This window comes from Bombus impatiens, unplaced genomic scaffold (assembly GCF_000188095.3).
Source record: "Bombus impatiens unplaced genomic scaffold, BIMP_2.2 scf_0640, whole genome shotgun sequence".
NCBI classification, from domain to species: domain Eukaryota; kingdom Metazoa; phylum Arthropoda; class Insecta; order Hymenoptera; family Apidae; genus Bombus; species Bombus impatiens.
In genome coordinates this window covers 1,383,466-1,406,310 of record NT_177059.1, presented here as the reverse complement: position 1 = coordinate 1,406,310, position 22,845 = coordinate 1,383,466, and the positions used below count along the sequence as shown (strand labels likewise).

General features: G+C 35.8%; 3 non-coding genes across 3 annotated transcripts; 2 read left to right on the top strand and 1 right to left on the bottom strand.

The window, feature by feature from the left end:
* Positions 1-1,340: 1,340 nt before the first annotated feature.
* Positions 1,341-1,413, top strand: TRNAA-AGC. Its single transcript has one exon. It is a non-coding gene; the product is annotated as a tRNA-Ala (tRNA).
* An 8,867-nt stretch (positions 1,414-10,280) lies between these two features.
* TRNAC-GCA lies at positions 10,281-10,352 on the top strand. The gene has a single exon. It is a non-coding gene; the product is annotated as a tRNA-Cys (tRNA).
* Positions 10,353-16,170: 5,818 nt separating this feature from the next.
* TRNAT-AGU lies at positions 16,171-16,244 on the bottom strand. Its single transcript has one exon. It is a non-coding gene; the product is annotated as a tRNA-Thr (tRNA).
* Between the last annotated feature and the right edge of the window lie 6,601 nt (positions 16,245-22,845).

The window sequence follows — 22,845 nt, the reverse complement described above, 5'->3', positions numbered from 1 at the left end:
TCGCGTCATTGTTAATCACAGTTGATCGGCGAAAAATTCAGAAAAGTCAGCATAGTCGACTCTGTTCAGGATTTGGAGTGGCCGTCCGTTTATGATTCGGACAGCACCTTTGCCTTTGTTGTTCAAAAGTCCTTTCCTATCTCCCAAGTGATACTTAACCTCGTTAAGAGGTTATAATCACCCCAAGTGTCCGATGGGTCAAGTCAAAGGAAATAGTTATAAGGAAAGTTAGTATATAAAGACCAGACTAAGTTTCTGGAAGCAATATCAACAAAATCTTACAATAGTCTTCATCAAAACGTCAAACTCTTCGTATATACTAAAAGGTGCAAATAAATAATCATACTACCCGGTATATTTAATTTACCTCCACCTTGAGCGTTAATTTCGTTCAAGGTTCGCGATATCAATCGATCGGTTGCAACCTGACTGATCGGCACTTAGTTGAGAATTCGCAACAGACTTCACTTTTTAACAATCGGCAGCATGAGTCGCGCTCGAGTCATCGCTGCTTTCCGTTTCATGTTCCGCGCTCGATTTATGCGTGATCCTGTCGCGATCTCGCATCACGATTTAATCCGCGTGTAAGTAGGTAGTACTTTGAGTTTTTTATTTTATTGAGAATTATTAATATTCTGCTTAAACTGCGATATTTTATAATTTATTTCATAATATGCACGTATATTATTATTAACGCGTACTTGTTTATCGTTAAAACATAATGTTAAAAAGGTTTGTCAAAACAGAAGGTTAAAGCTATTTTCCACCCAATGTTATCATTGTATATATATTTCTATGATATACAGTGTTAAGTTAAACTATGAAAATTACGTTTGAATTATGCTTTAACAGTAACCGAATGCAAGTTGACCTATAATTTAGACAACGTAAATGTGGCTTTTCGTTTCATGGTATTCATACTAAGTACGTATTTTTTTACTAAGAATTTACTTGCATAACGCCGATAGTTAAGAAACAATGATATGACCATGAATATGTGTGGTGATTGTCACGGCCAACATGTTTAATTGTATCACTACCATGAACCAGAACTGTTTTATGTTTCTTATACAAATTCTAACTTGAACATGTTTTAATAAAAGAAAAAGTTAGCATTCCTTTATCTAGAAACATACAAAAATTAAATTTGATGTGAAATGTAACATTTTTACAGTCCATAATAAACATTTTAATACTATTGCAATAATATTGATTTAGATCGTTCAATATATGCATTTTATGCATTATTATGCGTTTTGTAATGTGAAATAAGTAAAAACTTCATATCATATAAAAATAAACGAATATAAAAATATAAGATAAAAATGTCGTAAAATACCGGGGGCGTAGCTCAGATGGTAGAGCGCTCGCTTAGCATGCGAGAGGTACCGGGATCGATACCCGGCGCCTCCAAATCGGAATATATTTTTTTAAATAAATTTTATAATTTTACATAATAAAATTTAAAATTTTATTTCATCCTTAAATAGTACTATCATTAATTAAATACGGAATAGACGTGAGATTATATGAAATTTCGCATCTCGCATCCTGAAATACCGACCTCGAAAAGGATCAGAGCTTTTATTACGTCCACTACAATTTACAACGTTATGTTTATTGCAATTAGTTCGTTTGAACGTGCTCCGTTTATTCAAACAATATCTTAGTTATTGCCATGTTAATGCTCAATTAAACAAACTTCTGGTCATTACTATGGTCATTGCTATCACCATTATTATGGTACATTTACACTAGGCGAACGGATGCTCGTTTATTCTCCATTCTAGTATAAATAAAAAATGAAAGTGGAAACGTATATCTGCTCGTGTCTCCACGATATACACGTAAGAAAGTGAGAACGAATGCTTCAAAAGCGCTTCTGTTGTTTTCATTGCAAAGAGTGAGCGAATGATTTCATGGCCTGTTGTAAATGTTTCGTTAATTTTAAACGACAAAAGGAAATCGATGGACGAGGGATCTCGTCCGTGGTTCTATTTGTACTAAATGTGAAGATAACTTTTTCTTAACATACGGGTATAATTAAACTTTTTAAGCTTTTTGAACTTAATAACTACAGTTTTCAAATTTTGATTTTTAAACAATAGGAATACGTACACATATACATGTACTCGATAACATGTTATAAATCATAAAGAGCGTAATGAGACCTTTAAATGATCGGTATTACAGGAGATGTGTCACGGTGTTCCGTAAACCACAAATGACTCGAGTTATCGAGTTATCTGTGGAGCTATCGAGACGTGGAATCTTTTCGATAGTGTGTTGAGTGGTTTAACGAACCGTCATAGAGGGCAGAGTAGACGAGAATTGGCGTCTTCTTCCCTTTTATCTTAAAATATTGATAAAATACATAAACGTTATATATTCAAGGTTGGTAATTCTTTAATTTCAGTAGTTATTATTTATCCTTAATTAATAAAATTAGATTACTAAATCGCGTTAGTTTTGGTACAAAATACATAATACATATTGTTTAAAAAATTATTAATCGATAGGTTGACAAATTTATAACCTCATAAAAATAGTATAATTGCTTAAAATTCCAATTTCTTTTAATAATAATATTAATTTATGACTTTTTCAAATGTAATTCATTTTTTGTGGTAAAGACTGTATTCCCTTTATTTCTTTCGTTTGTTGCTATACCCTCGTACATGTTATCGTCCTTCTTAGTTAGTTACTACTTTATATATCGTGTTCCGCAAAACAACGCGTAGAAATAGGCGAAACAAACTTTCCCGCGCAATATGTTTCGCGCCACAGAGTACCGAACTAACAAAGTCGAAAATTTTTTGCGTATATGTAAATCAACATCCATTCTTTCCATATAAAATAGTACGTATTTTTTCTGTAGGAAATTTTAGACTTTAATTTCAACAAATATGTTCTACAAAGGAAATTTATATGAAGACATTTCGATGTAATAGGATTGAATTAAACAGCAAGTTGTTTACGTCATGGTCAACTTTAAATAAGTAGAGATTTGAAACCTATCAATCGAATATCATTGACATGGTTGCTTCCGAATAACTTTTTCATCAAAATTTTCAAATACCTAATATAATATCTAGATAATCGAATTACTTTATCTTCTACATTCATCTTGTTTATATCTTATAATTAAATCTTACTACTTCAGGTACATTCGACCTAAGCCAAATAGTATTGTACTTTCAATACTATACATATTAATTTCAATGTTTCGTATTCGAAAAATTACAAAATGTCTCATAGGATAATTAGTATTAAGTACAATAGCGTATAGGGATATGGTATCACGGTATGATATTTCCCATGATATATAATCCCTTTTATTACACAAAGATACAGTTGTAACAAATTTTCAGCTTATTATCCGTAGCTAAAATAAGCAAATAGCATAACTAAGAAATTCAATTTGGAATTTGGATTACAAGATTCTCAATGAAATTCGAATGAATTGATAATCGGAAGATTGTACGTGGAAGGTAATTGTTTTGTGGATTAACTCATAACCACACGAGAAGAATTTCTATAGCCAATCGGAATACTACAATGAACATTTACCGCACAAGGACTGAACAGTGAAAGCATGCAAAATAACGTAGAATTATTTTAATGAGAATCAGTGTCAGGAAACTGTTTATTAGCGAAAAAGAATCTTAAAAGAATCATAGTTGAGAATTTGTACGAAGAAATTAATACAAACTGAATTATAGAAGATGGAAAGAAAATGTTGTTTTATGATAAATACAAATATGATTTAGGTATTATATATTACATAATATAGGTTAAGAGAATAACGAACACCGTATAACAATATCACTATATATATAAAATTTCAATAGTTAAAAATATCGAAACAAGTTTCCCGGAAATGATTTTCGGCATTCTCATCACTATTCATTATGAAGATATATGTATGTAGATATAGATATAAGGAAGAAGGCGTTGTTGTAGATTGCAGAAAATATATTGCTTTTCAACTTGATAATAAATAATTGTAACATACACAGGTATCTAACGCAATGGTGATAAGACACAAGAAACGTACAAGCGTTATCGCATCCAGTTTAATCAGCTGTTTTAAGTGGTGAATTCATGGTGAATTGAAGCGATGAAACTGATGAAACCCCTTATGAGCTAATGAGTATCGTATATCTTTCGTATTCGAAAATTATATATAAATAATTCCGCATCCAACAATTGTTATGAAGCACGTTTTGTAGGTTCCTAACCTATAACGAGGATTTTCTTCAGAAGAGATATTGATTTATAATGGCAAAGGAAATAACGATAAATTTTGAAGCCCACGAAGCCTTCGGCGGACCGACAGGCTTCGTGATACCTCTTATAAATCGTTGATTACAAATGATCTGTTCGAACCATTTCTTGCTCGGAGTAGCGAAGACATCGCTTTCCCATAAATTCCGAATTGAAATTAAGTATCGGACGAAGAACAATTTGACAAACTTTCACGAGTGTTACCGAGAATATCGAGTAGTCTGCTAACCAGATATTCATTTCCGAATATCAAATTCTCCAGCTTAGTTGGGGATAAGAAGAACCAAATGGTCTGAAAAATTCTTCCATCTCTGTCGAAAATATTTTATTGTCAAATAAAAAGATCGGTCGCCAAATGTACATTGGTCCATCTAATTTTTCATTTTGTTCTAGTACGTTGGGCTTCTTCTAGGAATCTGTCGGAAAAGAGAATAAAGACTACCTTTAGACACCTACAATGTTTTTCATTTCTCTGAAATCTGATCTCGAGCGATATCTTCTTTTCCCATAGCCCGGTTCGATTTGTTAAAGCCCATCGATAGCTCGCGGAACCATCGTTGTCCAACGGACGTCCGGGATTAATGTTCGGCGGACCGACAGGCTCGCGTGTCGCGTGTTTGAACGAGCGCGTGAAAAAGCGTGACGAACGATGTATACGTGCGCGGCGTGGCTGCATCATGCGGCCGCGTCTTGCAACAGGCAACAGGCCACGCATGCAGATGAACTCGCGGGCCACGTCGATACTCTAGCAGCAGGGGTTCCGTCGATTGAAAAAGGGACAGCCGATAACAGCGCGAAGGGTAGATGAAATGGGGGTTCGTTTACCCCTGGAAGAGTCACCCTGTCCTCATCGATCCTCATCCTCCGCCTTCTCCACAGGCGTCTCCTCTTTTACTCCCTGCTACACTCCCTCTCTCGCACCATCGCTGCTACACCATCCTCGCGCGTAGCGCCTCATTCTATTTCTACTTCCATCCCTGTTCTCTCCCTACCGTACACTCGACGGTATCGTCTCTGTCTCGCTGCTTCCTCGCCACCGTGCGATACTCTCTCTCGTCCCACCGTTTCTCCGCGTGTCTCTCTGTTGCGCTTGGCCCGGCACTCCCGTTAGCGTCGCGAAGAAATTCACTTTCGCGAAAAAAAAGCCCGCGAAAAATCGATGCTAGCCGCCTATTGGCCGCGTGGCCGGTGGATCGTAGCTGCATTGGCGCTCGCGGCCTCGCAGGCGTGGCTTAAAGATGAGCTCTCGCTATGTCATCGTTTATATTGATCCTATAGTCGGGCAAGCCGGTGTGGAGAACACGAACGGTGCGTGGTGTGTGGCGTGGGTGTGCACACCGACGTCAATCCGCACTAGAACACGCTCATCCCACGCGAGCTGGCCCGTACACGCGCGGCCAAGCACACGTCCAACAGACGCGCGTTCCATTTCCGTTTCCACGCTCACCTGTCCGCGGAACGTCGCGCCACCAACTTATGCCGCGTTTCTACGCACCGAGAAAACAGTTTGACATAGAGGGGGCCGCGCAAGAATGCTCGGCCGTGCCTGTACTCGAAGATCTTTCTTTGAAAGGAACTGCAGGTGTTGCATCACCGACGAACGCGATTTTCGTTTAGAGAAGGCTGCGCGCTTTGAGTTTAAAACGCACTCTCGCGTATACGAACTGGCACGGCTATACGAGACGCTTCGAGTGTTTGTACGCTTAAGAAATATTGTTTTTAAATAGAGCGACGTGCCAAGATAGACTATGAAAGATTGTGTTTATGTTATGCAAGTTTGTTGCATGTACGCGCATAAATATTCATCAATTTCTCCTGTAGTCTACTTTTTGGCGAAGAAAATTCTTTTACAGAAAGCGTATAATTTATTTTCTTCGCGCTACTAATTTCCAGCACATTGACGTTCGTTATATTTCAGTCTAAATACGAAAATCGAAGTTTGTGTTTCGTAGTGTTTCATAGATTAATTTGCTTATAGAAGTTGAAAATTTAATACAGATATGGAGAAAGAAACGTTCCAAATTATAGAACCCTTCTTGGAAAATCTGTCACGAGTTCGCCTAATTACCAGTCAAATTATTATATATATGTATATATATCGAAGTTATTACAAATTTTAGTTTTATCGAAGCATCGTATGCATATGCTTTTATGTGCATATATGTACGTACGTAGATAGCGTGGAAGTAAACCTCGGATAATACTTTCTGTCGATACCTGAATCTTTCATTCACTGGTAAATTATCGAATCGGGGAATTCCGAGGTCTATAGTTGCGAAGAATGCATTGGGGAGTTTGTGATTAATTTATCTACTGGGAACTCTCTTCATTATGAATGGCATATATGTATGTATATTTGGGTTAATGGTGCCAGCTGGTTTGAAGCCAGAATAGTCTTCGAGGTGGGTAGGTGGTAAGAAGTAAAGCTCGAATCTTCATATACATAAGTTCTTCTTCATTTTATATGACAGACAGCTTGCCTTCTCGGTTCTACTGAAACATTTGAATATTAGAAAAACGTAAAAAGTTGGAAAATTCTCTTTCGGTGATATTCAATGAATTTATCTTTCCATCTTCTAATTCGGAATTTTTATCATTTAGATATTATAACAAAGAAGATCATAATGTTTTCCTTTTGTTAGGGAAATAAGGAAATTGGAATACTTTTCTGCAATTAAAACATCGTCTTTCCAATATTTTGATTTGGTCACTTTTAAAGTATGAACTGACAAATATTGTATCATTTTAAATATATCCATAAATGACACGGTTTACTAGCAAACTAATGCACGTTATAGGTCGTAAAGTTAAAATATAGAGTACGAAATCTATGTATATCGTTTAAATAAGCGAGGTAACGATATGGTAATGATATTAATAATATATCGTTCGTACAGCATACGGTTATGATGTACCACTATAATCCATACCATTCACATAACTGAATTGCATTAGTAATTTCACTATCAATATTCAAATAATCCTGATGTCAACATAATATGAATAAACTGATCACTAAAACAATCATTTTCTAAATACGAAATGATACAAGAGATAAAAAAATATGTATATAAGTATGTACACATAAAGACGAAAGAAAGCAAAACATTAAAGAAATACTAATGTTTACTTAGATGGTTCACATAAACTATCGTTGTTCGTTCAAGATGTAAAATTCAGAGAGGCGTTTTAAACTTCGCAAAGAAATCTGCGCGAGTCAATCAATGACATTATAAGAACGACGTAGCATAATGACGCTATTCACGGAAGCAGTACGATCATGATATGTGAAATGAAAATGAGCTAACGTTGTACATCTAATGCCAAGTTGATAGCGGCGTAAGTAGTAATTTTTGTCTTTGACACAAAACTAAAAAAAGATAGAAGCAGTCGATAATGTACAGCTGGTACACGTATCAAACTTGAGATGTGTTGAGTTATACCACTATAATACAAAACAGCGATATACAAAACGTACATCCGGAAAGTGAACTTTGAGATAAATTTTTCAAATTTCTCACTAACGCGAACAAATCGAACGTTTAACCCTTTGCACTTGGCTGTCCCTTCCGAGGGGACATCGTAAATCTGACGAAACGAATCAGATGTGCCAAAGAGGACACAAAGATGTTACCGGTGATTGCATAATGCGAAATTACGCAAGCCTAAAATTTTGTTAAAATATACGTTTCCTTGTCGTTTTCCCTTCGCATCGCAAGAAGAGGCAAATAAAGAAATGAAAAATATGCTCAGATATACGTAAGAGAATATTAGCTGGCGGATACGTAAGCCCTCACTGTGGTGTCGTCTCGACACTTCTTTGTAACAGACGATAGCTATAAAGAGCGGTTCTCTTCCCGAAAATTGGCCATAACTTTTATGCTGTATGCTGTGACGTAATACTTGGTTATCCGAAATGCACAAGCTGGTTACTGTAGCATTATAAAAAGAATAGATTCCGAAGATGATGACAGACAGTGTTGAAAAATCGAACGAAACACATCGGATACAATTTTCTTACTTTCTACTTAAAAAAGAAAAAAAAAAGGAGCGAATATAATTTGGTTTTTCACAAATTTCGTACGAAGTGCGTTCGAGTTGCTGATAGATGATCAAAGAAAAGTCACCGAGTGTCAGAGGAATAAATACAGTGCATAATTAATTTCGAAACTCTAAAAGATAAAGAGACGGGATGGCAAAAGCTGGGTGTGAGTTATATCGTGACCATTTTGATGGATTAATTCGCGAACCGAATGGAAAGCTGCGAAGACTAACATCGACGTATTGCGTTCGTTTCATATTTTTTTTTTTTTTTTAAGGGTCAGAGGGCGAGTCGGCGAAAACATATTACAAAACGACTTACCCAACTGTCTATTGATCTCATGTCTTTGATTATTGTTTCCTAATAATGGCAGTCTCTTTACTGTAGTCGAATAGCAGAATACCGTATCATTTGCACTCACTGTTTGAGAGTATTCCGAAAACGCATAAATGCTCACAATCCGTCTTAATTAATAGTTTTCGAATGTGTACGAACTTTATTCACTTTTTGAGTTTTAATTAAAAAAAAGGGGGGGGACTTAAAATAATAACATTCGGATAGGAATGATCATTCAAAAAATTGTTTGTCCGTTTCTATGATTTTCGATTAATTTTCAAATTATCTATCGATATCGGCTCGATATAGAAAAATCTGGACTAATTCTCGTTTTTGTAGTTTAGTATCGTTTGTTATGGGTCCGATGTATCGACAAAATTATTATAGAATGATGTTTACGAAGCAAAATTTAAATTCCGAAGGAAAGCGTCATAAAATAAATATTTATATATCCGTAATTATCAAACGCATATCTCGTACTATAAAATAAAAATATAAAAAAAATATAAAAATACAGACATGTAAACATAAACAATATGAGTTAGAATTTAGAATGTAAAACATAATTTACATACAATTAAGAGTTATAAGACATAAATATAAACGTCGTATATTATTTTATATATGACTTGATGAAAAACGTGAATCTATGATTACGATGTACATACGTTACTCTAAAGATGTAGAAAATAGGGAAAAAATTAATTTTCTTATCTTCTTAACGAAAGAAAAGAGATTACAATTTTCTATTAGATATCAGATTCATTTGACAAACGTTAAATCGAGCAAGGAACTGCGAAAGAACGTAAACAAGTTATCCGCGTCAAGTTGGTGCCTTTGAAATGCGTTGGCGTCGCAAGAAGTCCCTTTTGAGGGATCCCGTGCCCTTATGGGGCCCTATACACATCGATTCCCGGCCATGTGTGCCTTAGTCACGGTGGCATATGGCTAAGTCATGAAGCCACTAGGTGGTCCTCAGTATATTACTCTACCTGTCGACATCCCTGCCTTACGGGGGGTTGAGCTCATGGCTATTTGTATGACAACAAGAGCTGGTTTTCGACTGCCCTATGTCAGTCATCGATGACCTACGATTATCGTAAAGTCTATTCTTCCTATTACCTGCGATCTCGTTCATTTCCGTTTAATAATCACTCTAAACAAATTATAAACTTATTTTGTCATTGGACATTTAAAGAAATTACAAAGCAATTCTTTGGATAATTAAATCATTTTAAATTTAGAGAGTTAATAGAAATTAGAGGTCAAAAGTGAGAAAGACACGTGTATTTTTTGAAATGTAAATGATCGATTATATCTCTCGATTGAATTTTAAGTTTAATTCTTTTAATTCCAAAGTACGTACAATTATACGCAAAAATAAAAATATTTACAATGTGATTAAATAATCATAATACAGCGATACCAAATGTAGTGTTTCTTTCTTAATTTTGTAATGGAACTTAATGTCGATGTGTACGTTTGTTATATTTATTTACATGTACGTATCAATTACAATTTTCTGTAGTATTATGTTTATTATTAAATTTACTTGTTAAATTATATTGTATATTATAGTAGAGGAAAAGAAACATCATTAAAGCACTTCTCAACTGGGGGTATAGCTCAGTGGTAGAGCATTCGACTGCAGATCGAGAGGTCCCCGGTTCAAACCCGGGTGCCCCCTACCTTTATTTTTTTCCTTACATACATTTTAATTTTTCGCAATTAATAATTTTAACTTGATTAGAATTTTTATTACAATATTTACTCTGTGTCTTATAAATATTAATCGCGCGCAAATATTAGCCAAATGAGTATAATAAAAACGATTGAATGAAAAATAATTTATATATAATGTATTATGTATTATATACGAAATATATAAATAATAATAACAACTAGAAATAAGGTAAACTTTAATGCTTACAACATAATTATATATATATGTATTCATAAGAGGCGAAAATATAAAGCATGTCTTTGAAACAGCACCAGAGAGTAAACGCGAGGCAATGTATTTTAATGGGATGCGTAACCATAACCACGAGAGAAGGGTCGTCGATCAATCTAGGAGACTTTTAGCCGCACGAGACGAATGTTTGGGGTGAGAACCACCTGCTCCAACGCTAAACGTTAAATCCATAAGATGCTGAAAATATTCGACGAAATCCGTGAAATGCCCGCAGTGCTCCGGATGATCAGGCCAATTGGCCAGTTGCCAAATGAAATGTATATCCGACATAAGTCTGCCCATTTGACCCGTTTGTCGTATTTACGTTCGTACGTTCTCCTATATTGCTTTACATGCTTTTCACTATTACCAGTACTATACATACGTACATATGTATCGATATTCGTATAATTCTACGGTATATACATGGTATATAGGTATATAGTACAGTAATATATTATGACGCGTATCTTTAAAATATAGAATAATAATAGAAAAAAAATCTATACACGAGAGATGATGATATACAGTATACAGTCGGCTTATATTGTATTAATTTAACTTTGAAACAGTAATAAATAGTTGGAAAATGTTTCTGTATCTACGATAAATTTAAGTATATCAAAATATACAAACTGCGCATAATGTATAAAAATATATAATATATTTATTCCATTGAAAATAATACTTGATTCTGTAACATTTTACTTTGCCTTTTGATATTCCTTTCCATTTCTAATCATCTTGCGCGTACGACATTCTGCACGCAGTAGATATCTATAATACAGAATTTAATATAAAATGTTATCGATATTCCACTCTCAATTCAATAGCAATAATCCAAAAATCAGATTGAACACGATCGAAAATGATTTTAAAGAAGTGTGTTAAATCGTAGGAAGGTTAAAATCGCAGATAAAGACACATCGTTGGTATAGTATATATTTACGTAATTACATTTCCTGGACACTTAAAACTTAAAACGTAGATATATAAACTTCGACATTTTTAACACAGGAAACTTATGTTATATGGTATTTTGTTGCGTACACGATTAGAGATACAAGCAACCAGTGCATAATTTTTCTCTTCCATATTACCTATTCTTATGTGTCTGTTAATTAAAATCCAATATACGCGGTATAATATTATTTGTTAGGGAATGGATCGGATAAATATGGATTTACGCAAAAATATTTCTTAATACGCTATTTTTTATTCAATGTTGGTTATACAATACGAGTTGTACAGATATCGCGAGTTTCTTAATATTACAACACAACTCGTACAATTCGATAAGTTAAATAATCAGCATGAATGGCTTCGATGAGTGGCGTTAATCTTAGATAAGTAACGTAAATCATTATCACGAACAGTTATCTTACGATCAAAATACTATCGAAACAAATACTTTTAATATAAGAAAAATTTGTTGAACACGTAGAAAATGCAAAATTTCAAGCAGCGTGTTAAACCGAAATCTAAAACTTGTATTTAATTGCACGTGCATATCTTCGCTTCGCTTCGTTTCGCTCATCTTCGGAATTTCGGATTGTCGATATCGAGTAAAAGTTTATTCACAGATCGTTAAATAACAAACGTGTTTTTTTCTCAATTTTTCTGATAACGTATGATAAAAAAATATATATTACTTGAAAGCTAGGAATACTCAGAAATAATAATATCTTATCGAGATGCGAAATTTTCGTGATATTTTCAAACTCTATTAACTTACGACTCGCTTGAAGGTGAGCTACTTTATTTCTTTTCTTCGTCGATGTATCTCGGCTATCGTTGCTACGTATACGCGATTCTGCGTAAGTCAAATGACAGATGGGACCGTGCTAATCCACCATTATCGTCGTCAATAATCGGCCCCGTGTTGAATACAATTCTATCGATTCACGAGACTTAGGGATCCACCCCGTAACAGAGTTGGTTCACTCGTTCGTGAGCAGTCGCGTGAATCACTGTAGGTCGATCTAGCTGTTCTATATAATCTAACGAGCTATGCGTTGAAAAAGAAGCATTGATTCGTGTAATTTCATGATCAGATATCGCTGGTTGTTTTTAATCGAGTTGCTTGTCGTTCTTATTTCGCTTTAGGCTCTGAACAGCTATGGGACAAGGTATTTTTCGACGATATTATTCGTGGGCAATGCTTGGAAATTCTAAATCAAGAAGATTATTAAATACAAAGAACAATTATTAATATTTCCGCCTGTATTTATTTGCAAATTCGCAACCCTTGTACGGTCGGATAGCAACGTGAAAGACGAATGCAAACAGTGGCTTACCACGTGCGATAGGTTCAAAGAGCAGGATCCTTGCTTCAATCACTGGAAAGGCGGTAACAAAGGGTCTTCGTCCCTAAGGGGTTTCTGCGTTTTGTCCTCGGAGGATTGTCAGTCTCACCCCAGCCAATATTCAAGGTCTAAGCGTTTAAATTATTCATAAACAGTCGAGTGATTTGTAGAATATAACTTACTATTACGTGTTGTAACGTCACCGCTATATTCGATCTCGTTTCGACCACTTAAGATCCAACGTTTTGCCGTGCACTCTAAAAAATAGTTGGAAATGTATTATACTTCTAACGAATCGATTCGAACAATCTTTCCAATCTTATTTCATTTTTTAACCACTTTCTATGCAAAGTAAATTTGATTCTTCGGTTTGTCGATTAGCTCTCTCTAATAGGAGAATGAATGAATAAAAACGTTTATTTCGTGGTAATTTAAAAATTAATAACGCGAGGAAATTTATAATTGCAAAATCAAAATATCGAATTTCTATGAAAAATTACGTACCGACCATTCCGATTGCTTCGATAGTACTATCGAAGAGAAATTGATCGTGTCGATGAAACCGTTTCTATTCTAACGACGTTACTAACAATCAAAGCTATAATCTCGAACTCTATTCTAAAGAAATATAAAATTGGAAAAGTTTATCTGTAGTGGGATTATTAAAATCAGTAATGATCGACTTCTTAACCTCTCGATATAAGAGAAAATTAGGTTTGTGTCGAGAGAATTATAGACGACGCTAATTTAATTTTCCCTCGTTTCCTTACTGTTCGCGAAAGTCTCTTTGTACAGAGGGAATCCAAGATGGGAACCAATTCAGGATTCTGCTGACCAGAGGTAACGAAAGAGAAAAGTTTCTCGAAAGCAAAAGGAATAAAACGACGTAAAAGTTTGTGGACCAACGTTTCTGAATTGCTGAATGTCAGCGTTGCACAAATACCAATCGTCGTTAAATTTTTACGTAATTTCTATTATACAAACGATCTTCTAATTTCATCGACGTCGAAATTATTTTTCTTAAAAACCTCTTAAAATATACATTGCATAAAAAATGTTTAACGACGTTATTAATTAAAATGTCCCTTGGTTCGGCGTGAATCGATACATTGCTCTTTTCTGGTAACCCATTTTTCGCAAGGAGAACCTATATACAGGCTATATATGTGACATTCTATCAGTTAAGCCACCCCACGTTGTCTGCTGATCTAATTTAATTGACACCCTAATAGCGAGCCTGCACGACTGCTAAAGTTCCGGGTACAGTGCTCGAGCGTTCGAGGAGAAGGATGAAAATATAAGGGTGGTTAGCTGGGAGACGCATGGGGCGAAGACAATTGAATTTCATGGGGGTTTGGCCGCTTAACCAGCTAATTGGTTTGTTCATGTTACTGCAAGTACATAACTCATCCTCTATCGGATCGTATTCGAGGTCTGACTACATTCTATATCCTTTATTTATTTTTTTCTATAATTTCTTTTCTTTGCAATGGAATCAGAAGATATAAAACTCTGATTTTACAGCGGATAGATGCAGTAGAATAATATTTGCAAGAGAATATCCTTCGGCCTACGTTGTAAAGCGTCTTAGCCAAGTTTAAAATTGCACGTACGAAGTAAATTTTTATTGCCAATCTTGAACAACTTTCTGTCCTTTTCTTTCCTAAGGAAATTTTCCATACTCTTAGTAGATTGTTCTTCTACATTTTACAGATCAGACTATCCTACGAAACTTAACATTTGTACAGAGACGAAATTCCATATTGTATTCGTAGCGTGATACGTAATGTTTAAATAACTCTTTTTATTTAGTAAATAGACAGATACTTTAATAGAATATTCCATATATAATCGCATATTACATATATATTCTGGAAATTTCTACATCTTGAAATTTTCCCAGTTCCCAATACATTCGCAGTTTAGTAGATAATAAATAAAGCATAGTAATAGAACTTGACATTGTGTTTCGCGATAAGTTATTCGAATGTGATCGTATTTCTCGCGGCTAATATTTGTAAGATTTAAGCATAAGTTATAAATACGAAGAGCGAAATATAAATAGAAATTGTAAATTACGCGAATCGGGCTTTACTATGTTTTCGCAGAGAGAAGTACATAAATGAATTCCTCGCCGCTATTCCAGCCAGGCAAGCCACTAAGAAGAGAAAACTGTGCCCCTTTACGGCACTTTCATGAAGTGAATATTTAACTTTACGTCTTGCGGGTTAAAAATGCTGACCCGCCGGCAGAGGTTTAAAAAGTTGGCGAAGTACCGAGATAAAAGATAACGGCTGATAAAACTTGCTCAAAGTTCCGCGACAGACTTTGTGGCACTCGCGTTAGGCACGTCGAAATTACATCGTATTCTTTCAATTAAAAAGTTCTCGTCGCCTTTTTATAAGCAATCATCGACGGTTCCCCCTAAAATTTCCTCTGGCAAATACGCTTTTATAGAAAACTTGTCGTTTTCATCTACGAACGAAAGAAATTTATCGCTTAAATATAAAATTTAATAAATACATGGTTACTATACAATTACACAGTGAACGGTGTTCTACCAATTAATCGATTTTCGTCGTTTTTTTTTACAACTAACAGTCGGTGGTTTCTTCTCAAATTTCTTACGATTACGTATTTTCATAAAATCATTTTCACCGTCGTATAAAATAATATCAATTGTTACATGTAAAATATTACATATGCAGATTCTAGTTATATTGCCAATTAATTAAACGTCGATTAATCTTGTTTGAAAATAAATATTTTAGTCGCTTATTATAAAATATTTATATTACGATGTTTGTCATTAATATTTATATACGTGCAAAATTAACCTTCAGAAATATTAATACTTTATGGATTTTCATAGATGGTATTTAATACAACATTGACTCAATTATTTATAGAAAACATTGCGATAATGTATCGTAGATAGATAATACAACAGAGTAGAGTTCGTATCTCGTACACAACGAAATACGACTATTACGAATCATAATTAAAATTAGCATTTAATCGTTATGCATACATAGAAATACGTAATATCTTAAAATGTCTGTTCTTATTAGTCATTTAATAAAATACATTTCCCCCAAAAGATTAGATAGTAAACATATTTGAAATATTTATTTTATATATTACTACTAAGTACAAAGAAATCTTTGTATTATCGTGTTCTATACCTTTTTAATAGAATAAAAGAATACAAAAAAAAAGTTCCTAAACATTGGTTGTTAGGAACAAGGCCCCGGAGGGATTCGAACCCTCGATCTCCTGTTTACTAGACAGGCGCTTTAACCAACTAAGCCACGGCGCCATTGAAACGTGTTGGTATTTTTACAAATTTTATCGCAACGATGAACGATTTGCGATTAAATTTCAATATTTATATTAATTTAGAAATATTACTTGCAAATCGTTAGAAAAGTTCTCGGATAGTAAACACGATTTAAATACAACTTTCTACCGTTTATTTTCCTTGCAAATTTACGAAAGTGATCAAAGTTGAAGATTTATAGCGTTCAAGTGCCTAACAAAGTATATATCAAAATTATGAAACAAACACATTTGCTCATGCTGAAAATCTTGCAACGCGTCACGCTATATCATTTTTTATTTCAACATCGACTACTCGATTGTTAATTATGATTTACTTAGATAAAACTGAAATACCGTTGGAAGTACCTATATACGTGATTCATTTTGCTTCTGAAACGAATTTTCTACGTTTCTTATTATTAGCTTGTTTGCGTAGTTTCTTCTTCTTGGAATCTTGCGCAGAAGATATCGATGTATCGAAACTAGAACGTCTGTCACCTTCCTCTTTTTCCTTTATCGTCTCCTTCTCTCGCTGATGCTTCGTACATGTGCCTCCACTTTGCAAAAGAAGAAAAACATTATTGAATAAAATGATAGGAATTTGAAAGTTTATCAAACAATATACGCAAACTCTAACTCGCGTTTACTTGGACTAGCTACGCTTATGCGTTACGCTGGTTAATTGGAAATCTCTTCGTTTCAAGGTCTCTTCGCTCTTTACTTGCAAGAATTATAATATTTACATATGTAGACGTATGTATAACTTGCGGGGACTCGATTTACGAACTATCGTTATGAATCGTCATAATTCTGCCATATTCTATTTACCATAATATACTATAATATAATATGCAGAAAATTATAAGAAATGTACACGTAAATTGCACAGAAAGCGATATGTACGGTACATAAACACAGCTTTCTATATAATAACTTTCACACTTTTTATATTTTACAATTAACTTTCCAATTATATTTTCACTTACATCTGTCATCCGTTTATTACGTATTAACTTATTTAATTAACCCGTTTCTCATCAAATCCGAGTCTCTTCAAAGTTAAAATCGTAATTCACTTTCATCCTTTGATATATCTATGTATCTACATCGAATCATCCAATAAAGTAATATATAAGTACGCAATCTGGTTGTACTTTCTGTTTCTTCAATTTGATTGCCTCTTTTGTGAATAACTAACACGAAGTTGTAATCAAGGTTTCTCGTATCAAAAGATTTCCTCGTGATTGGGTCGAAGGAACAGATTAAACACCTAGCTCGGGGCGAAAGAATATTTTCTCTTCGACGAGTTATCTCGCTTATTTCGTTAATTGCTAATATACAATCCGTGAAACTGGATTGGTCGAATTGCGATCCATTAATTTCGCATTAATTCCGTCATTCATATTGAAAACATCGCGCAAGTATCTGCCTCGAGCTTTTTAATACGTTAAATATTAAGTCGGATTCCTCCCGAAACTCGTTTCATTCGATCCGTGCACCTTAAATCACGTATTTGTTTTGTTCTCGAATTAAAGTTCGACTTCATAGCACGACGACTGTTTCTTCAGTTTCTAACGTTTAATAAACATCTGCAGGATTTTTGCCAGGCTTTGATAATTTCTATTTATATTTCTATAATGTATTATGAATATTAATCTTATTATTAGATACACAGAAAGCCTCGGTTTTAAACCACTTCACCGGTTTATTCTGTGAGCGGAAACAAGCAAAAAATGTTATATAATCATAAGTCCGCAAATGCTCTATAAAAGGGCTATAACAAAAATATGAAACCTAAAGGCAATAGACGAATATTATCGTGAAAGATGGATCGGTCAGGGAAGACACATTGTTTGGCCCGCGAGATCGCCAGATCTTACACTGTTGGATTTTTATCTATGGGGAACGATAAAGGCGATAGTGTCTCGCGCAAGAATTGATTCGAGACAAGAACCGATATAAAGGATTCATGGTGCATTCGGTGATCCGAAACCATGAAACAAAATAACCATGAAACTCGGAGAGTGACAAAATCAATCTGCCAAAGATATGAAACGTGTATTCGAAACGAGGGATGGCATTTTGAAACGTAAAGACCTAACTCGAATTGATTAGTTTTCCTATCGCGTAACTTTTTTATAAAGCCTTTGCAAACCTACGTTTATATAATTTCTTTTTCTTCTTTCTGCTCGTAACACAAAGTTAGGGTGAAGATCGATCGTTTAAAGCTGAGACATCCTGTATGTTTAATTCAATGTTTTTACTATATATTTACTTTATGCATATAAAGAAACGCGTGGGAAACATAAATAGAGATTTGCCTTTTCCTACGGATCTGGGTTTTTAGATTTTGCCATTCTAAATTTTTACAACAAGTACACTTTATTCTGGATATTTTATACATTTCTGCATAGACTCGTCCCTGTATGCAGCGTGAAAAGAGAAGCTCGTAGGAGCCAAGAGATTCGAGAAATATAGCAAGGAGATAGATGTATGGATAAAGAGTAGACGAGGGAGGCAAGAAGACAGAGAGAAAGAGAGTATCGGGGGTTCCTCGTAAATTCTCGCGAATAGCTTCAAGTAAAATATAGAGGTGGCTACGTTCCGCATATGTCATTCCTGCTCTTTCTCGCTCGCTTTGCGAATACTCGCGGACGATCACGTACAGACGGATAGGTGTGCAGATGTGTTTTAATCCAGTGCTTCTCAAATTGTTTTACGAGTGAAATCGCCATTGTTGTTCCGTGCGATAGTCAACGATCATTATACTATACCACTACATAAAAGACAAAGAAACGCAGTAAAAAAAAATAGACGTGGAAGGAATAAAAATACGTGTAAATATTTTACGTGCCGATGCAATGCAAAAATACAGATATAAACTTGCGAATTTTTGAAATTTTCATCGTTATTTAGAAACTGAAGAAAGTACCGAGAAAACAGTTTCTACAGTTTGAAAAATTTTGATATTCTTGCGTCGAGAATTTCGTAAATTAATATTTGGAAAATTTGATTTTTTAATACCGAGTATTTAATAGCGAGTGTTAGCGAGTAACACTCAGCGATGGGATTTCATCACCACGCAATATATCGAGGTATTAATCGAAGCAATTAATAACAAGTTTACTTGCGTCTTCTCGTAATTAGAAACCACAGAAACATACAAAATCCCGAACAATAAATTTCACGCGATCTTACGAAGCTTAATTGCAGGCATTCGTCTTTCTATACTCTCTCGAGATTTACGAAACTTCATCCAAAGATAATACGCGTTTCTATCGATACCACGACAGAGATGATCTCGATTTGAGGCTGTTTGAGAAACGCTGTTCTAACTTACGTAAACGACGATGCCGTTTGGAGCAACGCGCATAGGTCTGTGGAGAAGGAGAGAAAGAGAAAGGGCGAAAGAGCGAAGAGCAAATCGTGGGGACATTTCACACGCGAGAGAACACATGCTCGAGCCAGAAACTACGAAGTACATTGGAAAGGACAGAACAAGATGTGTGCCCGATGAAAGTACATTTTCCGCTTGTGTACCAGCGCCGGCGATACGTAGGATTCGCCAAATGCGCACTGTTCTTTCCTATTTTACTTTTCAAGACGGCTCGACGTCGTCGAGTTTGATATTTTCATTCCAGCATTTGTTCTGTTAATAATTATACATTAAGATTATCGTACGCGTATATATTTTTATTTTCCAAAGCAGAATAAGTCTTACTATGTCATCGCGTTATTTGATTAATTCTATTAGACCATTTTTCGTTTATTGAAAAATCGTTTCTTGAACGATAAACATAAGTTCGATACTTCATACGTACGCAGATCTACATATGCATCATAAATATTGTACTTAATATAATTGACGATATCGATCAAATCTACCTATTCTACTTACTCGCACCAACACATCCTCCATTATGCGAAACCTCAAATGTTATTCTTCAGACGAAAATGCTCTTTTTCGCGTATACGTATGTGTCTACTGTATATACGAACTACGTATACAGGTACAATGTTTCCACACTATCACCTATGCAATTTCAATGAGATCGGAGACGTTCGTTGCAATTGGAGGTTCCAAGAATAAAATGCTAACAACGTAGACGTAGAAAACCAATGGAGATTCCTGAACGTCAAATTATCGTACAGCGAATTTCTTATATCGAAGTAGACCGCGGATATTTATGCGATTTTACATTTTTATGAACACAACTGCAAACATTTGTTTCGCCTACTAAATATTGTAATTGGACATTTTATATACCACTATTGCGCGTATTTTGTACACCTCTGTTCCTTTCAGTTTCCCATTAATCCCTCTCCCTAAAACTCCGAAACATTTGATACTGTGTGAAATGAAATACAAAGGTTAATTAAAAAACGCTTCATTGGAAACTGAGTGTACGTACACGTGTACTTGCGTACAAATGCTTTCCGTAGCTGTATGAACAACTCTGTTCTTCAAGTGGAAAGTATGATATTTTTAACGCGTTGGCGGTCACGCTGACCATCGATAGTCAACGTCTTTTATTAAAATTCTTGGCGCGATTGAAACATCCACTGAAAAATTTTCAACAATATGGACGACTTGGATAATATCGACGGACGAGGACAAAATATCGTGAATATATTTCAATCTATCGTAACTTGTGGAAATATTATATATAAAATTCCAGTCAAACTGACAGTCTAACTAAAATGACTAAAATGACAGTCAAACGCGTTGATACCAGTAGCTTTATAATCAGTGGGGTGTCAAGTCCGATCGTCATTTAGAAAACGATCAGTTGAATGGACAGGGAGGAGAAGCGGCGTTTGAAACTCGGAGATGATCCAGTATCGGAGGTAGCGGAAAGAGAAACGGCGCCATGGCAAAATAAAACTTGAAAATAGAAACTGGCCGGGGCTGCAATATCAGTTTCCGCGAAACCAAATAATTTTTCCCTTCGGTTTGAGGAAAATAACGGGAAATATCGTTCTTTGAAGGCGAGGCCGATCCTCTGACGCGACGCGGCGATCCTGCGGTGCCGATACGCGCGGGGAGTGAAAAGAGAGAGAGAGAGAGAGAGAGAGAGAGAGAGAGAGAGAAAGAGCAACCATAGTAAGCTCGAAAAGCTCGAACAGCTCGAAAAGCTCGAAAAGCCCGAAAGAGAGTGTCACGTTTCCATGGAAACCTGGTGGGGCAACTCCGCCTCTGGACTTGCCGGTTCGATATCCTCTCGTCTGCTCCCTTGCTCCAACGTCAACGTGCTCCACATTTTTCCAAGCCGGCCTCGCCAAGCATTTTCCCTGTTAGTTCACCGAAGAAAAAAAGAGAAGTCATCGATGGCGGAGTGGCGATCTGAAAAACCTCTTTTTTCCAACGAGACGCTCCGATACTTTCGAGTCGTTCGAGGATCCTCGCCACCTAGCACTTTCGTGCTCATAACCCAATTTCCCATTCCGCGCTACTTTCAATCGCATTAGCTAGGGAATCAAGTAAAAGGACGTAACCGATTCGTTCGACGTGGGTGTTTGAAAGTATATATCGGAAGGGCTGATCGGTGATCCAGAGATCGTTAATCGCGAATGGTATAACGCAGCAAGAATTTCTCTTGTTTGGGATTTTTAATAAAGAAGAATTTCGTTTATTTGCATCGGAACGATCGAGATGACATTTTTTGACGTTGGAATGCGCGAAGACACGCGAGGAGCGCATCTTTTCCAAAAACCAGGTACAGAGATACAGGATTTTTTACTAAATTTCCAAAAGCTTCATACGTGATAACAAGTTTTGACGTTTAATTTCCTATTAATGCTTTGCTTTATCAACGATTCTCCCATATTAAGGATATTCTTCCTCCTACCACTTTCCCTCGGAGACGTTCAACCTTTCATACGTATAATTTCTAATACACGAAACGTATCTGTCTAATTAGGACCTAATTTCAAATCTTTCTTTTCAAACAAACGATCCCAAATGAGAAAGGTACTTCAAGCATCGTCCAGGTAAAGGTGGAAGTTAATTTAAAATAGGGTCGACTGCGGATTAGCGCGAAGATACGTATAAGAGTAGGTGCTCTGTTAAGATTCGTGGCCGCGAAATTTCGCGGAAATAAGTTTGAAGTGGCGCGCGCAAAACGTGGTAAAAGCTAACGTTGCCGATATCTCGGCTGGACGTGACTGCGACGTCCGCCCGAGGTCGAGGAACGTAGGTTTAATTTCGTTGAGTGCATCCAACGGGTGATCCGACGGGTCGACGCTACCCTCTGGATATGTGTCTATTCAGGAACATGTGCATGTAAGTCGCTATGCGCGCGCGCATCAGCGCCAACGCTAGCGATGGGCATTCAATGCACCCTCCGCTTGCTTTTCAAGCAAATCCACCGACTTAACGTTCTCGGTGTCGTTTCGACATTGTCTACACGTAACGCGTAAAATGAGTTTACGACGATTACGATACACACGAATACACTCTCGACTTTTTACATGGTTGAGTCGCCTGTTGGGTATAGCGGCGTTTTTCTTTTTGGCTAAATTCGTTGGTTCGATGTCAACGACGAATCTTATCTCGAATCCGTAAACTTCTCATCCGACTAGAGAGAACGAGACAAGAA